This window comes from Parasteatoda tepidariorum, chromosome X1 (genome assembly GCF_043381705.1).
Source record: "Parasteatoda tepidariorum isolate YZ-2023 chromosome X1, CAS_Ptep_4.0, whole genome shotgun sequence".
In the NCBI taxonomy this organism is placed as follows: domain Eukaryota; kingdom Metazoa; phylum Arthropoda; class Arachnida; order Araneae; family Theridiidae; genus Parasteatoda; species Parasteatoda tepidariorum.
The window spans coordinates 67,621,747-67,634,190 of NC_092214.1; the positions used below are offsets into that span (position 1 = coordinate 67,621,747).

The 12,444-nt window shown below is 26.1% G+C and overlaps 1 protein-coding gene across 1 annotated transcript in view; it reads left to right on the forward strand.

The window, feature by feature from the left end:
• The window catches only part of LOC107451041 (uncharacterized), a 252,119-nt gene that overhangs the window by 72,099 nt on the left and 167,576 nt on the right, over positions 1–12,444 (forward strand). The window lies entirely within an intron of this gene.

Sequence of the window (12,444 nt, forward strand, 5' to 3'; positions counted from 1 at the left end):
CAACATATGCTTGAAAAATATTGTATAAACTATTAAAAAATTTGCATCTGCATGAAAACATTTATGAATAGCCATGCTACCAACTATAAATTAATATTACTTCGTGATAGTTTCTGTTCAACTAACGCAGCGCAAAGCGAACTAATAATAACTCTATACTTACAATCCTCTAAAACAAATACCTTAGATATCCTTTAGCTATTTTAACTAATACATTTATATGCACATATATATCAATTTCATTTCGTAAATACGCTTAATAACTTTAAAAATTACGTCCCTCCAAATATATAAATAAACATCAATGATTATTTTCCATTTTAAGCATTCCAAACAGGTGGTCAATAGAATAAATTCTCTTTATTAACTATTATTATAGACATAAGGTATAAAGCAAACAGAAAGAAAATTCAAGCAAAATAAAATATGAAACTAAAAATTATCTCGGTTTTGTAACAATCACTTCATTATATACAAATAGTTGTTTGAGTTTTTAACGAAGTTCGATATTTTTGTCAATACACTAATTTGAAACCAATTTTCGAAGAAGTATTTTTAACCACTTTAAACATAAGATAAAAAAAGATAGTTTTTCTTTTAACTTTTTTCAGTTATTGCAATTTTATTGTTCTACTTATAATACTTTTTCTGAATTCAGCTAAAAGTGTTTTTGCTAAATAAATTTAAAACAATATATATAAAACATCATAATATTTTACTATGATAACGATTCCTAAAGTTAATTTTATTTTACGAACTATCAACAGTTGGGAATTTTAAATTGTCTTATTAAAGTGGAAATTATACAAATTTACTTGCTATATTTATATCTATTCTTAACTCTTATTATGTATATTATATATTGATGCTGAAGTTGTTCTTTAATCATTTCGAAAGCATTTTAACGCTGTTTAAATAATGATCAGTTTTTTTTCTACATAACATACTCTACAATTACTTTTGCAATTTTCAATTTTAACAAACTCTGTCTGCTTGTATATCATCATTAAAAATTTGATTTATTGAAAAAAGAGCATGATTTAATTCAGAAAAAAATTTCTATCTTAAGCAATATTGTTTTCCTTCCTTTTGTTCTTATTCTTAAAAGATTAAGTCTAATTACCGTAAGAGTCGAGGAAAGATTGTCTTTTTTGGGAGAGACTTTCATAGTATTTTTTTTTAATTTAACTGTAGTATTTTTATGTGACTAAATACAAAATTTAATTTTAATTACTTAATGATAATTTTCGTGGAATGAAGCCTAAATTATTGGTTCATTATTTCAGGTTTCTTCCAAAAAGACAATCTTTTCTATGAAGATAGAATTTGTGGATTACCTGCGTGAAAATTCCAATAGTGTACCTTACAGACTACAGCTGGTTTCTGGAATTAAAATATCTTTGATCAGAAATGAGAATTAATTATCTTGGATTGACTGCTTTTTAATATTTGACCCTATCAAAGGCCTCTTCACATCCTCAAAATGGTAATTGTAATGATTTGAACAATAGCATTGTATTGAAGTTCGATAAACAAGTTACATTTACCTGTCGCATTTATTTATTTTTTTTAAAAAATGTGTTTTTCTATTTAATCTAAGTTTAAAATTTTGTTACTTTATTTTTAGTTACTAAATTAATAATTAGGTAATTACAATATTTAGAGTAATACAAAAGTAAATAAATTTCATAGGAACATTGTGTGGGGCTGCATTTTATATTTACGTAATAGTACACTTGAAGAAAGATTTCAATTTTATTGGCAATGATTCTCGCAATTATTATTGGTATTTTGTTTATAAATTCTTCTTAACATAAGAAAATATGATGCAATTTTTTTCTGTTGTCTTTTAATTAGGGAAAGATTTCGAATCAAATTTTTTGTCTTTTGTTATTAAGTGGAACTTACAAGCAGTGACAAATATTTTGTCAAAACAACGTAGCTTAGAAGTATAAATCTACTCACCTCGATTAAGAAATAAACAGTTTAATGCTACTTGAGCCGGACGTGATATAATTTGCGCATTTTATTTTAATGAGTGTAAAAAAAAAATTGTTGGCCGTTTATAGGTAAGTACAGGTGAGAGAGGTCTAAAAGGAAGATGGTTATACCTCCACTATTTCTGATTGATTAATTAGATGACTATTTAATGGTAGATAAAGTAAGCATAAGAAAAAACGACAAGTAACTCCAGGCAACCCAAAATTTCTAAAAATGTAAGCCCAATCCATTTTATTAAATTTTTATTGGATTAGAGAAGAAATTGACGACGGAGTAATTCGTTATGAACGGTTGATGAAAAAGAAAAACAAAATGCATTTCTGTGTATGAAATGTTATCCAGTAAAATTAGATTTTAATATAGCCGAGTTTAACAATATCTTCCACAGGTTTAACAAATGGGTGCTTATGATTGTAACTAATTTTTGCCACCATTCGTGACTTGAAGAAAAAGAGCTTGAGCTTTTGGTATCAATCGGCTGATAGTGTAAGCGTACTTCGATCTAAAAAAAATGAATTGGCATACGAAAATTGAATAAACAAGATTTCTCATTTCTACAAATTACAGATGAAAACGAAATGCTTCTTATATATATGATGACATATAAAGAACGATTTTTCTATTCTATGAATCTTTCTATAGAATATGGTAGATCTACTGATTATTTCTATACTAATACAGCTGTAAAAAAAAAAGATTGAATCTCAATTATATAGTTTTTCTTGGTTCCATAAATGATGGGCTGAGGGTCTCAAGTACTTAAATCGGTATTTATGTGAATGTCTTACCCATCTTCCCCACATACCATGTTCATTTTTACTATAATTAGTGGGAAAATCTTCACCACATTAAAAACCTTCAAAAATATTTGTATACCTCGGTTTGGTTGATCCAAAAGTTAAATTAATTTTTTACTATGAAATAAGTGCATATTAATTTATATTTGTATGTTTATTGTTATAATTTAACAAGAAAATGATAAAATTTAACAAAATTATGTTATAATTTGACAAGCTGTGAATTTTCAGTATTATTAATAAATGTTAGGTCAAGTTTAGCGCATCTTTGACCAGCTCTCTCAATGTCAATTCGGAAAATGGTTCAGAACGTTTAATATGAAGGAAGGCTATTGTTTTGTGAAATAGAAAAGCGCTTGTGATATAATTTTTAATGTTTAAGAAATTGCTCTAGATCTGCATGAACATTTTCGAAAATTTAAAACTATTCTATTATTTTCATAATTTTTATCTAGTTGTAAACCGACAATGCCCTCTCAGTGTATTACTATGTGATTTTAATACCATTTGAAGATCATTCACTGAAGTACATTTATAAAAACACACACACAAAAAAAAATTATTAAATATCCAAATATTTCATAAAAACAACATTTCCCATACGGAGGGAAACAAAAGAGTACGGCTAAAGGATTCTTCATTTACCACCAGAGTTTGGAATCAGGAAAGTTTGTTTCAGAGGCAAACATTCTATCCACTAGAACACCGAGTGACGTTCACTAATGGTTCTTAAAAATATAAGTGCAAGTATGAGATAGAAATATAAGTTAGTAAAAGATGCTTCGTAAAGCCCACCCTTAATATGCATTCTTGAATCCAAATAAAGAGAAGTTAAAAGGTTATTGCTAGAAACGCCTCCATCTTTCGTCAGGCAACCGAACTTACTATACTTAAAAATTACCTGGATTATACCAATTCTTTCATATCTTAATTATAAAGAATTATCAATTTAAATTTTGATAATGAGACTAACATTAGATTAAGATAGTTGCATTTCCCGAAAACTATCAAAAGTTTAACCATCAAGACTTTACTATCAAAACAGAAAACTATTCTCCTTATTTTAACACAATAGTTTATAATAACCTGACTAATAATTATTAGAACAAAGTTATCTTTAAGTAGTTTATCGTTAAATTTCATTCATTATTTCGTATTTTATTGTTAAAATCATCAGTACTATCGAACAGTTTATATTGAAAAATTCCATTCCTGTTATTTAAATCATTATAATCAATTATTTATAATTAACATTTGCAGTAATTTTTTAATAATTTTTTTAAAAATTATTATAATAATTATTTTTAAGAATTATTTATTAAAGGTAATAATAACCATGCATTTAATGGTTAAAACAAATGAAACAGAAGTTCTTTAAGTCTTCAAGTACTTTATCGTTAAATGACATTAATTGTCGATGTATTTTACAGTGTAGGTTATCAAAATTTTATATCGTTTATGACGAACATTTTCATTCTTGTTCTTTAATCCAATAATTTATAACAAAAAAGCAATTATTTATTAGAATGAATTAAGCGCAAACTATTTGCTGTCTTAAACTAGATTGTCTGTTGCCTCTAAAACTAGTTACATAATCTTCGTTGTAGGAGCCATTACTCCTTTATCATGTACTATAGATGAATGGATATAATGAGATGTTTAAGGAAAGCTTAATACTAATTGGACAACATTCGATTAAATATTGTCTAAATATGAATCAGTTAGATATTGAATAATTACATTATCAGACATTAAGATGCTGGATTTCTTAATGTTAGGTATCTTCAAATCAAAAAATACATATACAATTTTTTGTTAAATTAATCATATTGACTTAATTATTCCATTTAAAGTAATCTCGTTGTACAAATAAGGCCATTAAAATCATACAATTAATGAATTTTAATTATCTGTATTAATATGAAAATGTATCCATTATACTATGAAAATAACCTGTTTCTCAATGGAACAACAACCATAATCTATATTTATATCTACACATAGTTAAGAAAGAAACATTAGTTACTTTTCTTTTTTTTCTTACTTCTTCATTAAAAATTAATGGAGTTCTGAATAATTGATAATTATAATTCTAAGATGATAAAATAATTAAGAAATCTCAGTTAAATACGTAATTAACATACATAAGCACAACCCTTATTTATTAAAATCTAATCAACAAAGCTCATTATTTCAAGGAAATAGTGGCAAACACAAACACTATTGCCTTTTCGATTTTGTTAAATTTAAAATTGCACTTGTAGCCAAACAATGTATGACTGATGTCAGTGATTAGAAATTGTTAATTTAAACTCATGCAATTTAAATTATGAAGCTTAAAAATAAACAAATAATCTTGTTTCTGCATATTTCTCATAAATATACTAGAAACTAATATTACTCTTATTTTAGAGAGTAAACAATTTAATACATTGTTAAAGCTCTCTTAAGATAATTACAAGACTTCCACTAAAGAAATTTCAATCTTCAAAGTTAATTATTTCCTTAATCTTGTATTTTCTTGCAGACATTTTGATCGATTTTATTGTTAAAACAAGCTGTCAAATATTTCCTACTAAGCTATGTTTCATAAATATGTTTAATCTCTTAAAAACGTATTACAGTTTATATATGCAATCAAAAATGTTTCTATTATGTTCTTCTTGAATGTTGTATGATATTTTAGAAGAATAAGAAGAGTTTTTTCATTGAAATATTTCCTTTTGTTTGCATATATTATCTTTCTGAAAGGATGTTCCATAAGGATTAATGCTTATCATAAACATATTGTTTATGATAAACAATCTGTCTATTTATATATAATGCCATTGTAATATCACTGCTGATTTCCAGAGACAGCGATTTAATTTATTTGGTAAAAGAGTTAATGTTTCAAAAATAGTAAACAAATTTTGTCATAAGTAAAGAATATTAACCTTTCCATAAGAAATAAAGCTCTTATTTTCTGAGCAGTTTTAAAAAATAAACTGGAACTATTGTAAAAAATTATAATCACTGATGATATACATAAATAATAGCCTAAATTATCGAAACAACTGTTTATAATACGAATTTGTGATTATTGTTTTTATTTTATATTGCATAAAGTTTGTCACATGAATCGAAATTTCAAAATCTAACTTTTTTTATGTGTTTATGTTTGTTCAAATAGTTTTAAACAAAAAAGTAAGATAGTTAAATCATTTAAATCCTACATACATTCAATCTACATACATACTACTACAATTATTTAAATCCTACATTCATTACTCATTTTCTGTAATCGTCATTAATGATAATCAGCGCAACATTATAGTTATTGAAAATGATCAGGTTGTTTTTTCAATCAATATTCTCTGTTAATAATGATCGGATATTTTTGTATTTAATATTTATCGTTGTTGATAAGAATAGAATGTTAGATGTTGATAAGATGAGAATTGCGATGTTTGTGTTGTTTATAAATTTCGTATGTTCGGTATTTATCATGAAACATGTTATTCTTGATATGTCATAAGAAGACGTTTTAAAATATCGTTCTCTCAATATTCTTTAAAAAAATGTATCGATATTTCCCTTTATAGCGGAACTAGCTTCAGCATTTTTCTTAGAATCATAAGCATTTAAATAAAAGAAGAAAAAAAAACTAATTCACGTTTAACTCCAAAACATGTAAAAATATATTTGATCAAACTTAGTGTAAAAGAATCTACTTAAGGAAGAAATATGCTTCTCTAAATGTTATTGCTCATATCTATTACACATTTTTCAGAATGAAAATGATTGCACTGTTTTGCAATTAATATTTATCATTGTTGAAAATGATCAGGATATTTTTTTTCAATTTGTATTTGTTCTTGTTAATAATGATCGGATATTTATGTATTTAATATTTATCATCATTGATAAGAAGTGCGATGTCACAGTTGCGATGTCGATATATTATACCCATCTGTTGTTAAAAGTTTGACACCCATTAAAGTTGAACAAGCTTCAGTATTTTTCTTAAAATCATAAACATTTTAAATTAAAGAAGAAAAACACTAATTCACGTTTTTCTGCAAATCATCTAAAAATGTATATGTTCTGAATTAGAAAAAATAATCTACTTAATGAGGAAATATTTACTAAAGTTTATTGTTCATATTTATTAAACAACTTCTCTTCTTTAAAATATCGAACAACCCTACCCGAAATATTTAATCCTCCGTTTATTAGATAGAAATAACTGCAAAAGAGCTATTTTACCTCATTCTTCCTTCGGGTAAATTACCATTTGGCCGTAAATGCTTCTTAAATATTTTTGAAAAAAGGTATTAAGAAAAAAGAACATGTTTCATTCTAATTTTTGTATTTAATATTTATCAATGTTGATAAAAATTGAGATGATAGCTTGTTTATAATTATAGTATTCTCTATATTAATCGTAAAACATGATATTATTAATATATCAAAATAATACGCTCGAAAATATCGATTTCTTAATATATTTTTTCAAAAAATACCAATATTTCCCGATATATTGATATATTACCCAGCTGTTCTTTAAAAAAAAGTTAACACCAATACCCATTAAAATAGAACTAGCTTCAGCATTTTTCTTAAAATCATAAACATTTTAAGTGAAAGAAGAAAAAAACTAATTCGCGTTTTACTCCAAAACATCTGAAAATGTATTTGTTCAGAATTAGAGAAGAACTATCTACTTAAGGAAGAAATATGATTCACTAAAGTTTATTGTCCATATTTATTACGCATTTTTCAGGCTCTCGCTTCAGAACTTCTCTTCCTTAAAATATCGAACAACCATTTCCGAAATACTTAATCTTCCGTGTATTGTATGGAAATAACCACGAAAGAGCTATTTTACCTCATCCCCTCTTCCGGTATTTTACATCTTGACTTCCATTCGCTCGTAAATGCTTCTTGAATATTTAAAAAAGAAAAAAAAAGATAGAAAAAAAAGAAATTGTCTGGGAATTGATTTCTTGAAAGCTCATTAATTTTATCAAATGCCTATTTTAAAGCTTGCATTCTTTCTTTGTATTTTTATGTTATAAAACTTATTTCAATCGATTTAATTACAAGTGAGATGAGAAAAACTTCATCAACAAGCATTAAATCATTTTTACCAATTAACTTTACGCTTGCATTTAAAAATAATGAGTTTTCAAGAAGTGAACATATTTAGCTGAAATTTAATAGAATTATTCATTTTAGTTATTTACAATTCAATTGTTTTCATGAATTTCATATCAATCATATATATTATTTCATGACAAATATTTAGTAAGAGCTATTTACACAACAATGTAGAATAAATAATTCAGTTTCAAATGAGAATTTGCTATTCAAATTCAGGAAGTTTCCTGGGGAAAAACAGAAATAATGGAACCTCATGTTAATTCGCTTAATGATATTCTTTTAATAGAATTTTTCAAAACAAAAGAAAAATGCGTTTCCTGTGAATAGATTTTAATACCCAATGCAGATTCAATATATTAGTTTTAATTATATTTTTATTTTATTAAAGTTTTCATTTTATGTTTTATTTAAATATTTCATCGTAAAGATTGCATCTATCTGAAATACAATAGTTCCATTGCTGTTTTAAAAAAAGAAATTCACATTTTTTCATATGTTTCAAAATTTATTACACCATGAAAATTATGCTTTATCTTAAGTAGTGAATATTTTTTATCAATTTTTCAGAATGTATTTTTTATTAATTATCACATCCAATAAAACTACGAAATGTCCCTCTGAGTCGATTTAAACTAAAGAAAATCATCAGTTCAGTGTCTTATCAATAGTTCAGAGTCTTATCATTAGTTCAGAGTCTTGATCAATAGTTCAGAATCTTCTCATTAAGCACTATAGTAACTAAAATTACATAAAACCTCTATATAAAAAATATTCAACAGACACCTTTGTACAATTAATATTAAAAATATGAAATAAGGAAGGTGATACAATTTAAACATTTTATGAGTCAATTAAAAAAGCGTTTTTCCTGCAAGTCAGTATCCCTGGCAGTAGAGCCATCTATTGAGAATCTTTATAACTAACTATGAATTTTTTAAAAAATAGTGTTTACAGAGAAGAAGAGCACAGCAAACCGTAAATTTCTATCGTTTGTGGGTTTTCAAATTATTCTTAAATTTGTCATTTTTGGGACACCAATCACATTGATTTATTTTGAATTTTTCTTTTCTTATGAAACTTGATATTTTCTAACATGAAATATTTTTTGTGTTTATTCATTTACGGTTTTTAATCTGTAATATTTTGTGGTATGTGATTGCAATAAGTAATGAGTTTAGAGTGCATTAGTTTCAGATAAATTAAAATAACTGTATTATATTATGGTCTTATCCATTTTGTCGTCCATTCCCACTCATTTAGCCTCACTTTCAACTTCATACAAATCATTTCTATTTTATTTTAAAACTAGTATTCCTGCAACCTACTTCTGCTTCCAAACAGGAGGCTTCAAAAATCAGAGGTGATAAGAAAACAATACACTCAATAAACTTTAAGTCTCTATATTTCAAAATGAATAAAAGTGAAGCTGTCTCAATATTCAAATAAGGCCTTCTTTTATTTCTTTATTTAATGTTCGAATTTTTCGTAAAGTGGAATATTTTTAGCTTTCAACATTTGCTATCTGTGTTCCCGAAATAAATAAGAAACAATCTTATTACTTCTAGAAAAATTCTAAGCGCTCTTTCTGTAAAATTTTAGGTTTTGCGATGGAAACAAAAATGGGTAAATAATTAAAATATATTTAATGCAAATTAAAATAACACTGTTAAAAATTTAACTATTCCATGAGCAAAAAAGTAATTAACGGAGTTTAAATGAATGCGTAAATATTTAGGGTTTAATTATATCTTTGTAAAAAAACGTACAAACATAGCTTGTCAGATTTTTTTCCGATAGTTAAAATACTTAAATAAATACAAACTCGTCAGTATTTCTTTAAGTTAATAATAGACAGCTATGTGTAAGAAAATAAATTATCATAATTAAGAAGGAATTTCGCATCGAGTATATATTAGAGACAGCAATATTTGAGCTTACCTGGATTTATTTAACTTGTCATATCTGCTATAGATATTATTATTTTATTTGTCAGTCAAATTAACGTACTTTCTTTAAAATTTTAAAAACTTATTTAAATATTGCTTAAACTAAATTATTTAATTAAAATCTCAGACATTCATTGTTTTCTTTCTAATAATTTCTTTCAATAATTTAACAAATTGATTTTTATTTAGTAACATTTTATGTGTGAAACAAAGAATTCCCAAAATCACAGTCTTTAAAACTGATTTGAAAAGGAAGTAAACAAATTTAAGAAGAGGTAGGGAACATAATGAAGACTGGGAATTGCAGTTTGCTATCCCATTAAGCTCTGAATGTTCTTGTGTATTTAAACTGGAACTATAATTTATATAAATTGCACTAATTTTCATGTTTTCTAATGATAGTCAAAAGCTGCATTCAAATAATCCCAGAAAAAGCTATTGTATGGATATTTAATTATTTGCAAGCCAAATTGGTGAGCACTACAAGTTGGTCATCAAATCAAAAACAGCTATTTCTAGGTATAGAATATTAATGTGCAAAATTACGAGGCTACGGAGCTGAGCATTAGTAGTCGTAAACCCTAAAATTGGGTTGGCTGAGGGATGATAAGTGAGCTAGCGCTGCCTCTAGAACCATCTACATGATGTTGCTCGCAGCCACTTATTCTTGTTTCTGCACCTAAAGAGATTCCTGTCTAGGCATCGATTTTCCATAAGTATGCAGATAACTACGACATGTTCCTTCCGTTCCCAAGTGACAGACTTCAATGATATTGAACTAAAAAAGTCACTTATAGCAATTCCAGTCTCTTATTTTCAAAAATTGCAGAAATTTCAGCTTTTTTTTCTCTTTCTTTAATCATCAAAATCTTTTTTTACTATAAACAATTATGTTTATATAATTTTGTAGTTATTTATGTTTAGATTAAAATTATTATTTTTGTTTAGGTTATAATTAAATAAAATTACGTTTTGTTTCTTTTTATGGGCTGTAAGAAACTTACTTTTTGTTTAACCCTCGTATTTTACTGACTAATTTATAAATATTCATAATAAATATTTTATTCATAACCAAATAAAGACAAATTTCAATAACTTCAAAGCTCACAAAGATGAAAATTTATTAATAATAACTTTCAATCTCAATTCGAAATGTAATTTCAAGCGAAAAATAACATATGAGGAACATTGAATGATATAGATTGTATTTTTTTTTAATGTTTAATACGATATTTAAGAATCCCTTAAAACATTTTCTTTTTTAAATAAATTCTACTCTGTTTAATAAAATGTCATTTTCTGTCTACTGTTGGTAATATTTTATTGGCATGTGGATCTCCGTCAGCAGATTTATTGAACTTAGAATTTGCAAGTAATTTAAAAGCCATTAGATCAATAATTTCTTTTACAAATTTGTTTAAATGGAATAAGAAACTTTATTACAAATAGTTCATGTTTTGTATAATGGAAGAAAATTTCCATAACCTTATTGATACATAAAAAAAGGCAATAAAAGGAAAGATTGTAAGCATCAGATACAGACTTAGTAAGAAAATAATGCTAAGCTGCAAACCGATAATTAAGTTTTGGTTTTTTGCGAATGAAATTTGCGTATTTCTGATTTTGGTATTGAAGAATGTAATGCACCAAGAACATCTAACATTATCGAGAATTTCTGTTTGTATTATATTTTTCCACAAGTTTTAAGCAAACTTTCATTGCTCAATAATTTAACTTGATTTTCCAGTAACTGTTGGCGTAGCGGGAAAAAAATATTCCGTAAAAAAAATTCTCAGCTCCAAGGTAAAGGGCTGTTTTTGTTTTAAACGTCTTTTCGAAGTTCTTTCTTCTGGAAGGAATCACTTTTTCATTTTACTTTTTTTCTAAAAACAGAAAGTTTAGCTTTAAAAGAGAGCAATAGTTTGAAATTTTTATTAGAATGGTTTTATTGATTTGTCGTATTTTTCTTTCTGTTCTCAGAAACTTTAACCTGGTTTAAAAATTAGTTAATTTTGTTATACGAAGTTAATAATTTAACTTCGATAGCTATAAATAAAGAAGTGCGGTAAAACCCTCATTTCCCGAACTTTTTTAATCCAAATATACCTCTGTTAGCAAAAATCGATTCTTGTATTGTTGTTTTTTTTTATTCAGGAATTTTTTTTTTCTAATTTTAGTTAAATACAGTCTTATTTTAGTCATATATGAGAAATGACTCATATTGAAAAGCACTCTTTATACTGCACAACTACTTATAAGTATATATTATAATTCAGCTAGTTAGCAAAGTTAGTAGATACTCTATCAGAATTTTCATTCTAAAATTACCGTAAAATAACCAGCAGCAGCCTGTCCATCTAATTAACCATGAAGTTTATGGTATAGAACATTTTAAACATTTACAGTTTTGAAACCGTTTACAACTAGCATGGCTATAAAACCATGAATACAAAACTATATAGCTTTTAACCATTTGCTACTAGCAAGGTTTCAAAACGGTAGAATTGTAGCTAGGCTTATCTATAAGTAATGGGCAATGGAAAGTGCATAACACT